The sequence below is a fragment of the Carcharodon carcharias genome, chromosome 11 (assembly GCF_017639515.1).
Source record: "Carcharodon carcharias isolate sCarCar2 chromosome 11, sCarCar2.pri, whole genome shotgun sequence".
Lineage (NCBI taxonomy): Eukaryota > Metazoa > Chordata > Chondrichthyes > Lamniformes > Lamnidae > Carcharodon > Carcharodon carcharias.
Genome location: NC_054477.1, coordinates 33,888,443 through 33,906,634, shown reverse-complemented (window position 1 = coordinate 33,906,634; position 18,192 = coordinate 33,888,443). Strand labels below are relative to the sequence as shown.

The 18,192-nt window shown below is 40.2% G+C and overlaps 1 protein-coding gene across 3 annotated transcripts in view; it reads right to left on the bottom strand.

Moving 5' to 3' along the window:
- The window catches only part of LOC121283984 (F-box-like/WD repeat-containing protein TBL1X), a 318,557-nt gene that overhangs the window by 191,589 nt on the left and 108,776 nt on the right, over positions 1 to 18,192 (bottom strand). The window contains exon 1 of one of the 3 annotated variants that reach the window (XM_041198853.1): positions 15,794 to 15,932. The exons of the other annotated variants lie outside the window; for them this stretch is intronic. The gene's annotated coding sequence lies outside the window, so the exon portion shown is untranslated. Of the gene's footprint in view, positions 1 to 15,793; positions 15,933 to 18,192 lie in introns of those variants that run through there. 3 annotated transcript variants of the gene reach the window in all.

The window sequence follows — 18,192 nt, the reverse complement described above, 5'->3', positions numbered from 1 at the left end:
TCTTGTGCAGCACAGCCACCTGTGGTGCCATGGACTTGGCTCCTGCTGCCCCCTGAGAAGACGTCTTCTCCCAAAAGTATCCAAAATGGTATATCTGTTAGAGAGGGGGACAGCCAGAGGGGCCTTCTGTACTACATGCCTCCCTCTACTCTGCCTGGTGGTTACCCATCCCATTTCTGCCTGTTCAGTCTTTACCAGCAGTGTGACCACCTCACTGGATGTGCTGTCCACGATAATCTCAGCATCGCGGATGCTCCACACTGAATCCACCTGCAGCTCCAGCTCCAAATTGCAGTTAGCCAGTAGCTGCAGCTGGACACATTTCCTGCACACATGGTCGCCAGGGACACTGGAAGTGTCCATGACTTCCCACATAGCACAGGAGGAGCATATCGAGCTCTGCTGCCATGACTTCCCTTTAGATTAAGCTCATTAGTTACTTGCTTTAAAGAATACTAATTATGCCAGGGGCCTTATTCCACTCCAAACATTTCCACTATAGTCCAAAATCCTCACCTTATTTTGTTTAAGCTAATGGACCGCAGTAGGTTAATTAGTAGAAAAAGTACTACTTACCAATCAGCTGCCTGCCCTGCGTCATCACTTTTTGAATCTTGATGTCCTCTCGCCGCTTTCAGCCCCATGTCCAGCTCCCACTCTTTTTAAATCTCAGCTCTGACTCTCGGCTTCCACTCTTCTTAAATCTCCGCTCTGACTCTCAGCTCCCGCTCTTTTTAAGCCTCCACTCTGACTCACAGTTCCTGCTCTTTTTAAATTGTGCTTTGGCTCTCAGCTCCTACTCTAAATCTCTGCCAATCTCCCCTCAAAGTGCTGCTGACTGCTTGTCCCAGGGTCCTCCTCTCGCACTCTTCTCTAGGTGCTGCTGATAACCTGTCCAGGGTCCTCCTCTCGCATTCTCCTCTCCTCTATATGTCTCAATAAGGTCACCTCTCATTCTTCTAAACCCCAATGCATACAGGCCCAACCTACTCAACCTCACCTCATAAGAAAGTCTCTCCTTACCCAGGATCAACCTAGTGAACCTTCTCTAGACTGTCTCCAATGCCAGTATATCTTTGCTTTGATAAGGGGACCAAAATTGTTCACAGTATTCTAGATGTGGTCTAACTAGTGCATTGTGTATTTTTAGCAGGACTTCCCTATTTTTATGCTCCATTCTCTTTGAAATAAAGGTCAACATTCCATTTTCCTTCCCTATTAGCTGCTGAACTTGTATGTTAGCTTTTTGGGATTCATGCACAAGGACACCCAAATCCCTCTGTGCTGCAGCCTACTGCAGTCTTTCTCCATTTAAATAATATTCAGCTCCTCTATTCTTCCTGCCAAAGTGCATAACCTTGCATTTTCCCACATTATATTCCATCTGCCAAGTTTTTGCTCACTCACTTAACCTGTCTATATCCCTCTGTACACTTTTTGTGTAATCCTCACCACTTGCCTTCCCACCTATTTTTGTGTCATCTACAAACTTGACAATAGTACATTCAATTCCCTCATCTAAGTCATTAATTGAGGCCACAGCACTGATTCCTGTGGCACTCCACTAGTTACAGGTTGCCATCCTGAAAATGCCTCCCTTATCCCAACTCTCTGTCTTCTATTAGTTATCTAATCCTCTATCCATGCTAATACATTAACCCCAACACCATGGACTCTTATCTCATTAAGTAGCCTTACATGCAGTACCTTATCAAACACCTTTTGGAAATCCAAATATCTACTGATTCCCCTTTATCTATCCTGCTTGTTGTCTCCTCAAAGAATTCCTATAAATTTGTTAGGCATGATTTTTCCTTCATGAAGTCATGCTGACTCTGCTTGATTATATTATGCATTTCTAAATGCTCTGCTATTACATCATTTATAATAGACTCTAACATTTTCCCAATGACAGGTGTTAAGCTAGCTGGCCTATAGTTAACTGTTTTTTGTCTCCCTCCTTTTTTGAATAAGAGTGTTACATTGACTGTTCTCCAATCCTCTGGAACTTTTCCAGAGTCTAAGAATTCTTGGAAGATTACTACCAATGCATCTACTATCTCTGTAGCTACTTCCTTTAATAACCTAGGATGCAACCCATCAGGTCCGGGGACTTATCGGTTTTTAGCCCCATTAGTTTCCCTGGTACTTTTTCTCTAGTAATAGTTATTGTGTTTATTTCCTCCCCACCTTTTGCCCCTTGATTATTTAGCATTTTTGGAATCTTTGGTATCTTCTACAGTGAAGACTGAAGCAAAGTATATATTCAACTCCTCTGCCATTTCCTGGTTCCCCATTATCATTTCCCCAGCCTCATTTTTAAAGGGGCCTATGTTCACTTTGCCCTCGCTCTTCCTTTTTATATATTTAAAGAAGTTCTTACTGTCCATTTTTATGTTATTGCTACTTTACTCTCAAAGTTTATTTTCTCCCTCTATTTTTTTTTTGTCATCTTTTGCTGGCTTTTACTCTGGGCGGGTTTTGGGAGCATGAGGCAGGATTATGGTCCAGAAACCAGGGAGGGTGGATTTCTTTGACCATCTTTGAGTTTTAGCTCCTGCCAGTGTGAAACTTCTCGTATAAAATTAGAAAAGGAAAATAATAAATTGTGCATTTAATGTAATATTAATTGTTATAGAAATGACCCTAACAAATTCCATTGTTGTTGATTTTTAGAATCATGTTTCACAACGAAGCTCAGAAAATTGTAAAAGTGATTGACCCTGATGGCTATAAGGCAGAACTGTGAAACTCCTCCCCCCCCCCCCCCCCCCCCCTACCCCCGTGAACTCCCCAACACAGAGCCAGCCTCAATCTCCACCCCCACCCCCGCCCCCAGCCGCACTCTTCTTTCCAGCTGCAAAATTAATATCGCTGCTCCTCGACTGCAGCCTTTCCCGGGGCCTTCCCCACCCGACATACAGCTCAGAGCTTTGGGGGCAGGGATGGTGGTGGAGTTTTCCCAAGCCAGGAGAGGGGGTTTTGTGTCCTTGCGGGGGATTAAATTCTCCGAAATTGTTGCTGGCTCTGTCACAGTGACCCACCGGCCTGACAGGTGTGATTTTGCTGGATTTCTGCGTGTGCAGACAAGTGCGCATGCGCAGTTGGGTATCAGCGCGCCGTCTTGCATTGGCAGGTGGGACAGTGCAAAAAATTTTATTAAATGAACTGACGCATTAGCAAAAGTTTTGTCATTTGAACAAGCTGGTGTTGAGCAGAACATAGAACACAGGGACTTGTAGGACACTGAATGCAAATTTAGTTGGGAAGATTTAACACCGTAAATTGAGAAATTACATGCAGTTAAATGTTTGCAGTAAGCAGCTTAGACATTAATTTGCTTGTACATTTTTGTTGAACTTAGCTCATGGATTCTGGCAAGGTTATTGAAGAGACATTCATGTGGACAAAGTCCACAAAAAATGCAGCCTACATAAAAAGAGACCAATTTGCAACAGTGTTTGAGGTTTTACATTGCAGTATATCGGAACATTAGATCAGCCATTTCCATAAATGCTGGAATATTGAATTATCAAAAGAAACAGTTGGCAAAATCCCAAAACAAGAGCTATTACACTTACAAAACAAAAACTTAGCTACTGGCATCTTTAACTGGCTATTGTCAATTTGTGGTCACGGTTGAAAAATGGCAGAAACTGCAATAAAAATAGCAACATGAATACCAATTACCAAGTAATTTCACCAAAGCATGAAGCTGCATTTAAATAAGGTATTTTTAAAAATCCCCATCTTCAAAATATTCATAAAGTGCAGCTTTAGGGCTTGGTGTTTTATTAATGACTAAGTTAATACTTTTAAAAAATATGATATATTTCATATAACCTGTTTTGGGTATGAGAAAATGATACTCTCATTGCATCATAGCTAATCTTATTAGTATTTCAAGCTCAATAATAAAACTAATGACTGGAGAATACTAGGGCATTGAAGATAACGATTCACAGGTGGCTGCATTGCCACTACCAAAGTGTGTTATTTAATGTGATAGCTCTGTGCTTCACAGTGCAGGAAATGCTCCATACTTACAAGTTAATAATCTGGTGTCACTTCAGCAGTCTGTCTTCTTCATAAAATCTATAGCAAAATTTCCAAAAAGCCCCTTGACAATTTTCTACTGCAATTTATCTTAAACCTACATAATCAGTGGTACTGAAAAGTTTTTCTTTATTGACAATAAGCACATATATAAATCTATTCATCTACAATCATCTGCACACGCATATAAGTTCAAATGTTAACTAACAGTAACAGTACATCACAGACACTACACAATAGCAGTATATAATAGACCCTGGTACTAACTGGAAGAAGACACCTTATTGCATTCAAGCTGGAAAAAAGACGTGTGTATAGTAGTATTTGCATTACATTGCTACCATACAAAGCAGATACAACATGATGATTGTTGATATAATGTACAGTATTTTAATAAATTGCCAGGAATGCTGCCTACTCTATTTTTTCTATACACAAGATGGCGAGGAAGTTGAAAAAGACATCACAAACATGCTTCATCACACATCCTACTACAGCACTACCTACTGGTCAGAGCCTGCAACTCCATTATTATAGACAATTATTTACATACAGAAATTCTATTCTATATATTTACACAGGAATTTTCAACTTTAAATGTTGACCTAAATATGTGACTAGAATTGTGACAACAGCAAATTGGAGAGGGAAATCAAGTACACACAAGATTTTTAACAGCAATCTAAATTTCCAGAGTCATAACCACAGTTAGCAAAGACAAAGGGTTGTCTTCAGATGAAGTAGGATTAAGGGATGGCAGATAATTAGAAAGGAAGGCTGAGGTAATCCGCCCCTTATTTAAAATAATACTCTTTGTCCTTAAACACAGTTATACAATTTGTTTTGTATTATTCATACTTTGTACAAAGAGGAGAAAGTTATGCTTCAGTTGCACTGCACCTTGATCAGGCCCTGAGTGACTGTGTTCAGTTTTGGGTGACACACCTCAGGAAGGATACATTGGCCTAAATTGGTATAAATTTGCCAGAATGATAAAAGAGCTTAAAAAGGTACATTCTGGGGGCAGATTGCATAAACATAGTTTATATTCCCTCAAGCTGAGCCCATTGAAGGTGATTTAATTGAGGTCTTTAACACAATGAAAAGGATTGGATGGAGGAGATACAGAGGAGTTATTTCCTCTCATAAAGGAATCTAGAACAAGGGAGACACAATCTTGAAATTATGAGTTAGGCCATCAATGAGAAAAATTAAGAAGCATATTTCACATAAAGAGTAGTGGAAATCTGGAACTGTCTCCCCCAAAGGGCTATGGATACTAAATCAAGTAAAATTTTCAGGATAAAAATAGACAGATTTTTATTAAAGATATCAAGGCGGGTTATAAAATAGTTGAGGTATAGATCAGCCATGATTCAACTGAATGGTGGAACAGGACTGAAGAGTCTGACTGTCCTACTCCTGTCCTATCTTCCTAACACTGTTGTGGTGTAGTGGGTGTAATTGCTGTGTGCCAAGTTTACATTGGCAGCTCCTATTATAAATGCAGGCAAAGGAATGTTTAAATGGAAAAGTGACAAACGCTTGACATAACTGGACATAAAGTTTTATAGGCAGGAAGTGTGCACAGATGCACTATTTTTAATATATTACTAATTGATCTCCCATGGAATTATACACAAATATAGTCAATGTGGAGAGAGTTAACGTTTCAGTTTGGTAACCCTTCTTTCAGGTTGATGACCCTTCATCACACTGGTAAGGTTAACTCTCTTTCTCTCGCTACAGATGCTGCCAGACTGTCAAATGCTGAGTATTTCCAGCATTTTCTGTTTTAATTTCAGATTTCCAGCAAATGTAATATCTTAATTCACAAAATTTATAGGAACACATTACATAACCATTCAAATTTGACATTATATAAGGTGCAAACCAAATCAGTTTCTTCCAATAATTTTTTTTTATTCATTCACGTGATCTGGAAATCTCCGGCTATGCCAGCAATTTATTGCCCATCTCTAATTGCCCTCGAGAAGGTGGTAGTGAGCTGCCTTCTTGAACTGTAGTCCACGTGGTGTAGGTACACCAACAGTGCTGTTAGGAAATCCACGATTTTGACCCAGCGACAGTGAGGAATACTGTATGTTCTCACTACATTTACAATGACAGTTAATATTTACCATATCCATTATATGTCGAACACACAGCCCGAGGGGTTTTTCACAGTTTCCAGTCCCTGGGTGTACTATGGCTAAAGGGCCTTGGACAGTAGTCTTTCTTCACTGCATCTTTGCAACAGCTGTCCCAAGCTCTAGAGCGTCCCTCAGCACGTAGTTCTGGACTTTGGAATGTGCCAGTCCGCAACACTGGGTCGCGGACAACTCTTTGCACTGGAAGACCAGCAAGTTTCCAGCCGACCAAAGAGCACCATTTATCGAGTTGATGGTCTTCAGCCGAATTGATATTTATAGAATGCGTGGTTGAGCAAAAGGCATATTTGGGAAAGACTATGCAGAACAAATGCTACAGAAGATGACATGGATGATTAAATTCTATTTTTTCATTTGTAATCAGGGGAGTGCATGGACAAAGTGCACCCGTACCACAAATTTTTCTGTAAAGTATCCGCATTTGGAGACATTGCAGGTGTCAGCACGCAGAATCACAGAATTTTAACGGCAGAGGAGGCTGCCATTCGGCCTATCATGTCTGCACTGGCTCTCCAAATGAGCATTATGACCTAGTGCCATTGTCCTGCCTTTTGCCCGTACCTCTGCCCATTGCTCCTATTCTAATGCCCTCTTGAATGCCTCGATTGAATATGCCTCTACCACACTTTCCAGGCAGTGCATTCCAGACCCAAAATGCTCATTGTGTGAAACACTTTCTTCTCATGTCGCATTTGCTTCTTTTGCAAATAGCTTTATATCTGTGCCTTCTCGTTCTTGATTCTTTTACCAGCAGGAACAGCTTCTTCCTATCTACCCTGCCCAGCACCCTCATGATTTTGGATGTCTCTATCAAATCTCCCCTCAGCCTTCTTCTCTCCAAGGAGAACAGTCCCAACCTCTCCAATCTATCCCCGTGGCTGAAGTTTCTCATCCCTGGAGCCATTCTTGTAAACCACTTCTGAACTCTCTCCAATGTGTTCACATACTTCCTATAATGTGGCACCCGGAACTGCACACAATACTCCAGTTGAGGTCTAACAAGTGTCTTATATAAATTCAGCATAATCTCCCTGCTCTTGTACTCTATGCCCCTATTAATAAAGCCCAGGATACTATATGCTTTATTAACTTATCTCTCCACCTGTCCTGCCACCTTCAATGATCTGCACACATACACCCAGGTCTTTCTGCTGCTGCACCCCTTTGAAATTTCACCCCTTATTTTATATTGTCTGTCCATGTTCTTCCTGCCAAAATGAAACACCTCACACTTCTCCGCATTGAACTTTATCTGCCACCTATCTGCCCACTCCACCAACTTGTCTGTGTCCTTTTGAAGTTCTACAGTGTCCTCTTCACAGTTTACAACATTCCCAAGCTTCGTATCATCTGCAAACTTTGAAATTGTCTCCTGCACACCATGATCTAGATCATTAATATACACCAGGAAAAGCAAGGGTCCCCGAAGTAGATTGACTAGCCTTGTCCTGGGAGAACCATTGTTTTTGCTCGATCAAATTAGTCTTCAGGTTAAGCATGGTTAGAGTGTGGAAGATAAGAGAACCATGGCACAAGATTAGTCTCAATTTTAAAGTCATCCTTTCTGTACTTACTTTTATATAATCTATTAATTTTATGTTGTTATTTATAGCTAAATGCTAATTTGGAAAGCAGAGAAATAGAGTTGGTTCGACATAGAAGTTTCTCTGCAATACAGGCTGAGATAAGGGATGGTGAGGGGGTCGTTGTGTGTGGAGACAACGCCAAGGCTCTGTATCACCACCTCTGGCAGAGGGGGAGAGTACAGGTTTACATAGGCAATTTGCATTATAAATATGCCCATATAAAAGGTGAATAAATGCTGAAAGATTTTATTTTTTACAGGTAGATAATTATCCATACTGAGTACAAATGCTATATTTGTAAACCAATAGAAGTGGTACTGATTCTTAAGAAATCTGATTTCACAAGTATACAACAGCAAATCTTCAACTGACAGTCGTAAAGCTTAGTATAATTAAGATTCAAAATGTTTTTTGAACATGTACTACTATATGTGCACATACAAGAAACAAAAGCATTCAAAACTCAAAACAGCAAACTTTAATTTTCCAATATGTGAATAATTTCTATATATATTTTCTCTCTTTGAATTTTCTACTTACCTCCTCTCCTTGAGGAGTTGACTAGCGGGAGTACAATTCCATAGACACCGGGCACTATCGCTTTCACTAAGTGGCCCTTCTTCATGCAGAAATTACTGGATTAAGATTATGAGTGAGGAGCCTGACTGGGTGTGTCCTCCTTAACCCGAGGGCATCCAGTGCAATTAAAGTAGCCTTAACACGGCCTCAACTAAAACAGTTAACTTCAGCACCAATCATTGACCGAACCAGTGACTGATCATCTATCAACTGAGCCAAGGGGAAAGTTCTCTTGCCTTTTCTAATGTTCTCCTGCATCACATATCCACAAATATCTGTCATAATAAAAGGGCAAGTTGCTTTCAGACCTCGGTCAATGCCCCTCCTCTTAAAAGCATCCATTAGGAGGCATGTAGGAAAACAAAATAGCATCCTTTAAAATTATCACTGAAATTTCCATTGGTTGATCATATATATTTACTGAAACCATGGCTTTTGACCCCATTAGTTTCAAACTTATGCTTTCAATGGCATGAAAGTATTTTTAGGGTTTAGGCACATTATTTAACAATCGAGAAATCAGGAGATTTTAGATTAAGTCTCAGAGTCTGAAAATTAGGGCTTAATTTAAATCACAAGTTCAAGTTTTAAAACCGGTGAGCCTGGAAACAGCCTACCAAAGTCATGGGCTCATACTTATTATGCAAATTTAAGTGGTGTTACCTTCTCTCCCAAGGTCTGCTGTATAGAGTAGGTGAAACCATTTTGTGGTTATACAGAAATTCTGTTCATAATGAGAATCCAAGTCATAATTTCTGCCATCTGGAGTTTGAGGCCCATATGTTTTTACCACAGTGGTTTTACCTATGTTTACTGCAAACTCTGACATAATGTAGGTGGGTGCTTCATCAGTCTCACCAACCACCACCCCACAGTACACCACATCCCATATCTGAAGCCTATTGGGGGGGGGGGGGGGGGGGGGGGGGGGGGGAGGAGAGAGAGGAGGAAGGAGACACATTCCTCGGCTATCCAGGATGTGCCTCCAACAGACCCAGCAGTGCCTATGTCTCACAGTTGCCATTCTCAGCTAAGTGTGTGCAGCACAAGGAAAACTGCAAACAACAACTGATATGAAGAGTATTCAGTTATGGGTGTGCTAGTGTGGAGGGAATCACAGAAGGGAATATTTCTTCAGCCAACCAACTATATGCACATTTCCTCACATAAAGGACAGTTTGCTGCTGAGATTAGGTATAGCCGGTTGGTTGGGGGGGGGGGGGGGTGTCTCTCTCTCTGCTGGCACCTGCCCAACATGGTAACGACCGCGTTGCCGAGATTTGAGACGGGATCAAGGCAGGGCCAAAGCCACCGGAATATCCAGCCTGCCACAATTCTGGTGACATATCACAATCACTGGAATTTCTACTCTGCAATTTAGAGATTAATGTGTGAAAATATAAAACCAAAGGCCATGCATGCCTGGCAATGTCGTCATGGTTCAATCCAGCAGAGAGAACACAGAAATTCAGCCATCTAATGATAAAAGTTGACAAATCAAAATAATATTGTTTTTCAAATTGAACTTGTGCAAAACAAAGGTGTATACAGAGTTTAACTTATAAAATAAAAACAAAAAATGTTGGAAATACTCAGCAAGTCAGGCAGCATCCATGGAGAGGGAAGCAGAGTTAACATTAATGCTGCCTGACCGGCTGAGTATTTCCAGCATTTTCTGTTTTTATTTCAGCTTTCCAGCATCTGCATTATTTTGCTTTTGTATTAAAGTTTGATTTATATTGTTTAATTTCAACAAACGGGTAAATCACATTTTCGCCATTAAATAATTTTTTCTGAATTAATGTTTCATTTTACAGCTCATAGGTTCTATTGGTGGAATTGAAATACACCTTCAGCTTGATTGGACCCCTGCCCATGATCTGGATCAACTTTCTTGCCTTGGGACATTAGTATAATTCTGGTGAGGTCTCCATCTTCACCAACGTGCTCCATTGTTGGCAGGTGGTGCAGTGGCAGACAATCTCAAAAATGTTTTCGGAGGAAGTGCAAAACCACTCAGGACTATTGATCATTCTGAAAACGGTCACATGGACTTTTAGACCACTTAACTTTAAAGGGTCCTTTTGCCATCTATAGTAAACCTAATTGTCAAGAACAAACAAGCGTTCATGGCATCCAGGGCTGCTATGACACAAATGATAGCAAATGTGCATAACGATGCATTTCCATCATTTGAGTGACATTTCAAGATGCCCACAATGTACAGGTAGCTCGTTGTATTGAAAGTCACATCCAGCAAAGGGCAGAAGCAGCCTAGATTTGGGCAAGATTCACAACAGAGTGGTCCTCAACCTAAAAATCAATGTAGGGCAGGATATCCAGGCCTATAGTTTAAACAAAAATGCTGAAGAATAAAAGGCTAATCTGCACATCATCATCATGAGTTCTCTGTCAAAACTGGGTCCTTGGCAATTATAAGCTAAACTACAGCTATATATATGCCATGATGGGTAAGGCAAGGAGACAAGCCCCGAGTCTATTTCGGCCGAAATGGGGGTCGAACCCTGTGCTTTTGACTTTTATCTGAACCACACGCTAACCATCCAGTCAACTGAGCTAAATGGTCTTCCAATCTGCACATACCATCTCGCAATTTAAAGTGTTACAGGATTATTACAGTTAGTTTTAATGTTGAGAAACCTGCATAATAAATGATAATTTGTGAAAGATCTTCTCTCACTCACAGTTGCACATATTTTAGTGTACCAGGTGTTCTAATCTGCTAAAAGCTTTCTTCATTACTGGATGATTAAATATTTCCCAGAATAAAAAAAAACAGCACCATTCAATTTGCAGCCTGTTATTTGCAAAGGCTTTAACAACATCCATACTTGTGAGGGAACAGACAAAACAGTCTCTGGTGAAATGGCCCATATTTTTCTTTTTTTAAAATTTGGCAATGTTGTCTAGCATTTCTGGCTTACAGACCAGACAGATTTCTGCAAAAGGGCTAATTGCAGGGGTACTGAAACCGGCAACAGCCCGAAAGCTGACTTTAATTGTCACCATAAGAATATTTTGAAATGTTGCAAAAACTCAACCCAGAACACATCTTTGAAACAGTTCCAAAACATGTTTATTGTGAAAATTACAACATGCTCACGTGGCAGCTGCCAACTGTGATATCCCAGTAATTGGCTTGCTTAGTCCAGAAATTTCCAATTACATTGGCCCCCTTAATTTGTTGACTGAACACTGATCCATTTACACAGCCCCAACTGCTTGTGTATTTGAAAGTGTTTTGACATCACGTCATTACGAGAGTAAAGTATTCTCAGCTGCAGTCAAAAGGATAATGGCGTGAACCTCTGTGGCCAATCATCTGCCAGCTATTCCCTCGGTTGGCTTAAATGAATTCCAGTATAAATTCCCGTTTAAGATCAATGCTTGAAAGTGCTGTAATCAAAATGTTAGTATGGATACAAGTTTACCAACAACTTTTCCACACATCAATCAGGCAGTAACTTGAATAATGAAATTTTGATCAGCCAATCAGGATCAAAACCACAGTTATCCAATTTGAACGTCTGTTTTTATAGTCAATATAAAACTACTGGAAATTGTACGGTATAATTTACTTATTGATCTTGATAAGGTGATTAATCCTTTCTCAGCTGATATGGTATAAATCCTGCAATAAATGATGTAGTTCAGTTCAGACACTGCCGATACTATGTTGTGTATTTTGTGTCAGCTCCCCATCTGAAACAGTGCATTTTGAACACTCAGTTCAAATGTCATCATGTTGATTGTGAGGAAAGGTTAATGTTGCAGGAAGCAACATTAGCTGCACTGAGAACTTCACCCATCTTCTTTTTAGTATAATCAGGAGATTTTGTAGCAGAGAGCACAATGATTGGAGCTGATGATGTTGGACAAATCATGATTCAGATGTGAGGTGTAAAACAGCCTTTAACTCACTTCCAACACATAAATAACGTAACAAGCAACTGGATGCCAAATGGGCGACAGAGGATGGCTAACTGACATTAATACATTCTTCACTCCTTATCTTTTTGTTTCTATTTTTTCTCTCCACCTTCCTTTGTCTATTCCTCCTTCTGTCTATACAATGCACTTGGCTGTGGGACTTTCAAGAATCAGATAGAGCTAGAAACAAGTATACTGGTGGGGTAAACCAACAATTCATGTTGGTAGTGAAGACTCTCCAGTTTTCACAGGACCTTCATTATCAATATGGTTGCTGGGACAGTCATGCTTCCATTGCAGCCTGTTGTTTTCTTCCCAGCATAACAAATACAAGGAATTACCATCATATCCAGAAAAACATCAACACCAGCAGAAGATCAGAAACCTCTAGCAGGATATTTGGAGATTGCAACATCAACAATAAAAACAACAACTTGCATTTATATAGCTCCTTTAACATAGGGGAATACCCCAAGGAGCATTATCAAACAAAATTTGTCACTGAATCATGTAAGGAGCTATTAGAGCAGATGACAAAATAGCTTCGTCAAAGGGATAGGTTTCAAGGAGGCCTTAAAGAAAGAGAGGTAGAGAGATGGAGCGGTTTGAAAAGGGAATTCCGGAGCTTCGGGCCTTGGTAGATATGCCATTGTGTTTTAAACTTAAGAATGCACATGAGACCAGATGTGGAAGAACACAGCTCTCTCAGAAGATTGTAGGGTTGGAGGGGGTTATAGAGATAGGAAAGGGGAGGAGGTCATGGAAGGATTTGAAAACAAGGACGAGAACTTTAAAATCAAGGCATTGCTTCATCAGGAGCACGGCGATGATGGATGAATGGAATTTTGTAGTAAAGTTGACAATACAGGTTTTGATGACCTCAAGCTTACAGAGCTTAGAAGATTGGAGTCAGGCCTGAAGGGTATTGGACTAGTCAAGTCTAGATGTAGCAAAGGCATGCAAGAGGGTTTTGGCAGCAGAGTGATTGAGGCAGGAGCGAGTTGTGCAATGTTATGAAGATGGAAATTGGTGGCCTTAAAGATGGTGTGCCTGTGGCTGGAGGCTCACCTTGAGGTAAAATACAACATCAAGGGTGCAAGCAGTTTGGCTCAGCTTCAGACAGTGGCCAGGAACAAAGATGGAGTAACTGGCTAGGCAATGGAGTTTGCAGTGGAGATCAAAGACAACAGCTTTCATCTTCCCAATATTTAATTGGGGGAAATTTCTGCTTATCTGGTACAAGGTGTTGGATAAGCAGTCAGATTCAGAGATGGGACAGGGGGTCAAGAGAGGGGGTGGCGAGGTAAAATGGGGTGTCATCAGGATACACGTAGGAATTACCAATGTGTTTTTGTACAATGTTGCCAAGGAGCAGCATGTGGATGAAAAATATAAGGGGGCCAAGGGTAAATTCTTGAGGAATACCAGAAGTAGGACAGGGAAGAGAAACCAGTGCAGGGGATTGTCTTTCTATGACTGTTCAGGATAGAATTAACAGTCAAATGGAAAAATCTGGATTGATTCGGAAGAGTCAACATGGATTTGTTAAAGGAAAATCATGTCTAACTAATTTGCTGGAGTTTTTTGAAGAGTTAAGAGATGGTTGATGAGGGTAAGGCCGTTGATGTGGTGTATATGGGCTTCCAAAAGGCGTTCGATACAGTGCCACACAACAGACTTGTGAGGAAAGTTATACGTCGTGGAATAAAAGGGACAGTAGCAACGTGGATACAAAATTGGCTGAGGGATAGGAAACAGAGCAATGGTTAATGGATATTTTTTGGGCTGGAAAAAGGTCTGTAGTGGAGTTCCCCAGGGGTCAGTATTGATACATATACAAATGATCTCAATCCTGGTGTGCAGGGGACAATTTCAAAGATTGCGGACGACACAAAAGTTGAGAGAATTGTAAACTGTGAGGAGGAGAGTGTAGAACTTCAAAAGGACATTGAGACATTGGTGGATTGGGCAGATAGGTGGCAGATGAAGTTCAATGTGGAGAAGTGTGAGATGATACATTTTAGTACAAAGAACAAGAGACAGTATAAAATAAAAGATTCTATTCTAAAGGCTACGCAGCAGCAGAGAGATCTGGATGTATATGTACATAAGTCATTAAAGGTGGCAGGACAGGTAGAGAGAGCTATTTCTAAAGCAATCAGTATTCTAGGCTTCATTAATAAGGGCATAGAGTACAAGAGCAGGGAGGTTATGGTGAACTTATATAAAACACTGGTTAGGCCTCAGCTGGAATATTGTGTACAGTTCTGGGCACCACACTATAGGAAGGATGTTAATGCATAGAGAGTGTAGAAGAGGTTGATAAGAATGGTTCCAGGGATGAGACACTTCAGTTATGAGGTAAGACTGGAGAAGTTGGGACTGTTTTCCATGGAGAAAAGGCTGAGAGGAAACTTGATAGAAGTTTTCAAAATAATGAGGGCCCTGGACAGAGCAGATAGGAAAAAATTTTTCCCGTTTATAAATGGATCGAGAACCAGAGGGCACAGTTTTAAAGTGTTTTGCAAAAGGAGCAAATGTGAGGTGAGAAAAATCTTTTTCACACAGCAAGTAGTTAGGGTCTGGAATGCATTGCCTGGAAGTGTGGTGGAGGTAGGTTCAATTGAGGCATTCAAGAGGGCATTGGATGATTATCTAAATAGAAACTGTGCAAGGTTACGTGGAAAAGGCAGGAGATTGATACTAAGTTAAACTGCTCAGAGAGCCGGTGGAGATACGATGGGCTGAATGGCCTCCTTCTACACCATAACAATTATGGGATTCTGTGACTGGATAGGTAAGAATGGAACCAAACAAGTGCAGTTAAATGACAGTGGAGAGGGATTGAAGAAGAATAGTGTGGTCAACATGCTAAAGGCTGCAATCAGATTAAGTAAGATGAGGAGGGATAGTTTACTACTGTCAGTTATATAGGATGTAATTTGTGACTTTGATACAAGCTGTTTCAGTACAGTGGCAGGGGCCACCCCTGGAGTGAGATTCCTGACAAATATAGGAACTGATATTCATAATGGTGATGTGGCATCGTCTCATTTTCACAGGTCTCTTATAATACTTTAATAGTGCATCTTCACTATGGCAACAACTTCCCTTTCAGGGTTAACACACATAATCCTACAGAACTATTACATTTCAAAGGAAAAACACTAAACCCTCATCTGTTAAATCTAGCCAGATTATTAATTTCTTTAAAGACATTAGTATTCAAGCTGTTCTTTACCAAATTTGTTTCATTGATTTACAAAATAAAATACAAAACTGAACAAAAGATAGATTTATCGTACTCATACTACAATCCACTTACAGTAAACCATTTGGCAACACAATTTCATCTGCCACAGTTTATAACTCTGGTACACTTCCTTTCCAGCATTTATTTTACCTAAATTTGAATTACAGCATGTTTCAAACAACAGGCATTTATTTTACCTAAATTCGATTAACAGCGTGATCCAAACAGCTATCCAAACCATTTTGTAGTGGCAGGTCAGGGTTCTGTACGTTTCATTATAAGACAAGGGAATCCACATGCAGACTTTGCATGATCAAAGTCTCATTTTCTCTTGAGCAGTCAGCATATGACAAGATTTGCAAACAAGGCAGACAGCAGCCATTTTCTCTTGGGCTGCTACACTGAACAAACTAGATTTGAAGTGCTTGATAAGCGGCTGTTCTCTTCCGTGCCTGCAGCAATCAGGAGGAAAAACAACCAATCAACCACAAACAGGTAGCAACCACAGCCATTTTTGTCCTGGCCTGCCTCTCTTGCAGTATTATTCACAGCACAACAGCAGTTAAAGGATGGGGGATGGGAATGCTGCAAAAGGAGATCAGTTTTCATTCCACTGAGCCCTGCCTAGTTGGTTAAAAAAAACAAAGATGGCTACAGATTTAGAGATTTTTAAGCAGTATAATTCAAGGAAAATATAAATAGGGGAAAGATTTACACTGCTGCAATCTGCATCTTTGCTGCTCCCATCTTCTATTGCAAATAATTTTGTGCCATACTTATGACATGTACAATATTTTGCTCGTTTCAGAATACATTTGATTCCAGTTACACACATACCTGATCTAAGCATAATTCTACTCCAAGTATAACACTGTACTAAACCACTTCCTATTTACTCTGAGTACACGAGATTCTTAACCCCAAGCATGTCAATACTATATAGCTATATCCGGACCACAGCATAAAATAGTCCCTAATTAACTCACATTTAGTTTTCACAGCACGAGTCAATCCCATTGTTATGTTAAATGTCACCTACACATACTGCAGTAAGTAAATTTTCAAAAGGGTTGGAGTTAAAGGGATGTGCAAGGCCTATTTTCAAATGTATACACAAAGAAGGGTACAATGCCATGATTATCAATGAAATGCATTGATGGCACATGGTGTTCTACTATATTATGTAACTTATCTTAGTTTAATAAAAACAATGTTGTCACGAGCCAAAGCCATCCCACCTGATTGCTTCTTGTGATAATCTATTTAATTCCTTCAAATTATTCTGACCATTCCTCAGTACTTCACTCTAGTTCAAAATGTTTCTGAATATACTGTGCTAGTTTCAATACAGTATAATCATTTTACATCCCCACTATTACACTTTGCTTGAATGCTGGAGTCAACACTGAAAATTATACTGAAAACATTGTCTCTGCAGCAGAAAACTCACTCCTGCTGCCCTTGAAGCAAGGTCATTGTTGTTAAATATAGGTAAAACAAAACAGCCAGTTTGCACATAGGAAGAAGGTACCACAAACAGCAGATGAGATGGAATATTTAGCTCACGCAGTGAGGGTTGATCTGACTGAAGTTGCACATTTTTCTCTCATCTACCAAACTCTCAGTCTGCCTGTGGGCAAATGAGGGATATTAGAGACTTATTATTATGTCCATCACTCTGGTTGATTTGAAGGGAGATAGGAACAGATATGCTAGAAGTACATTGAACCAAACTGAGCCTCAAAAATTTCATTTTTTTTTAAAGTTCCTTCAAGATGAGTAATTGCCATTAACAAGAAATATCACACCACATAAAAAGTATCATGTGACAGTCAAGACCACTTTTTGCAGAGAGCTTCCATTGGATAAACAAGCTTATTTTACATTCAGTGAGTCAGGCCTGCACTTGAGGAATGGTCAACTGGGTATGGTGTCAGGAGGCCAGCCTTGTGATAGCAAGCCCCAGAAAAAGTTTGAAGAAATGTGCAAAGGGGGCAGGGTAATGATTGTTATATAGAGAATTTAACATTACTAAAGGGGCATGTTAAAACTAGTTCACACCTTTGTCTTCACAAAAGCAGCATTTGAAATTTGGTCAAAAACAGCAGGGGGGGGAAAAACCGATCACGCATACTCCATACAACTATCTGAAATGGGGGGAATGAACAGAAGCTCTTTTTAACAAAAAAACACAAGTCTTAAAATTTCACCATGGAATACTTGAATGAATCTTATGTCTTAATGGCAGGTTAAAGGTCCACTCTTACACACTCCTATGGCATGACCATGTGTTTGAAAACTTGGTTTTTGATTTCTAGCTTGGTAGCAATTTCATCTGAGTGAGGAGGTTATGGGTTGAAGCCCCATTGTGGGAAGTGAGCACATAATCTTACCCTGGTATTTCATTTAGTATTAAGGGAGTGCTGTATTGTTAGGTGTCATCTGTATTTTGGATGAGGTATCAAACTAATGTCTTATCTGCCGGCTTTTGGCAGTTCAGGTGGATGTTAAATATCTAGTGGCAGTTTTTGAAGAGGAGCAAAAAGCTCCCCTCATTTCTGGTCTATGATCCTCTAACACCCAACACCACCAAAAA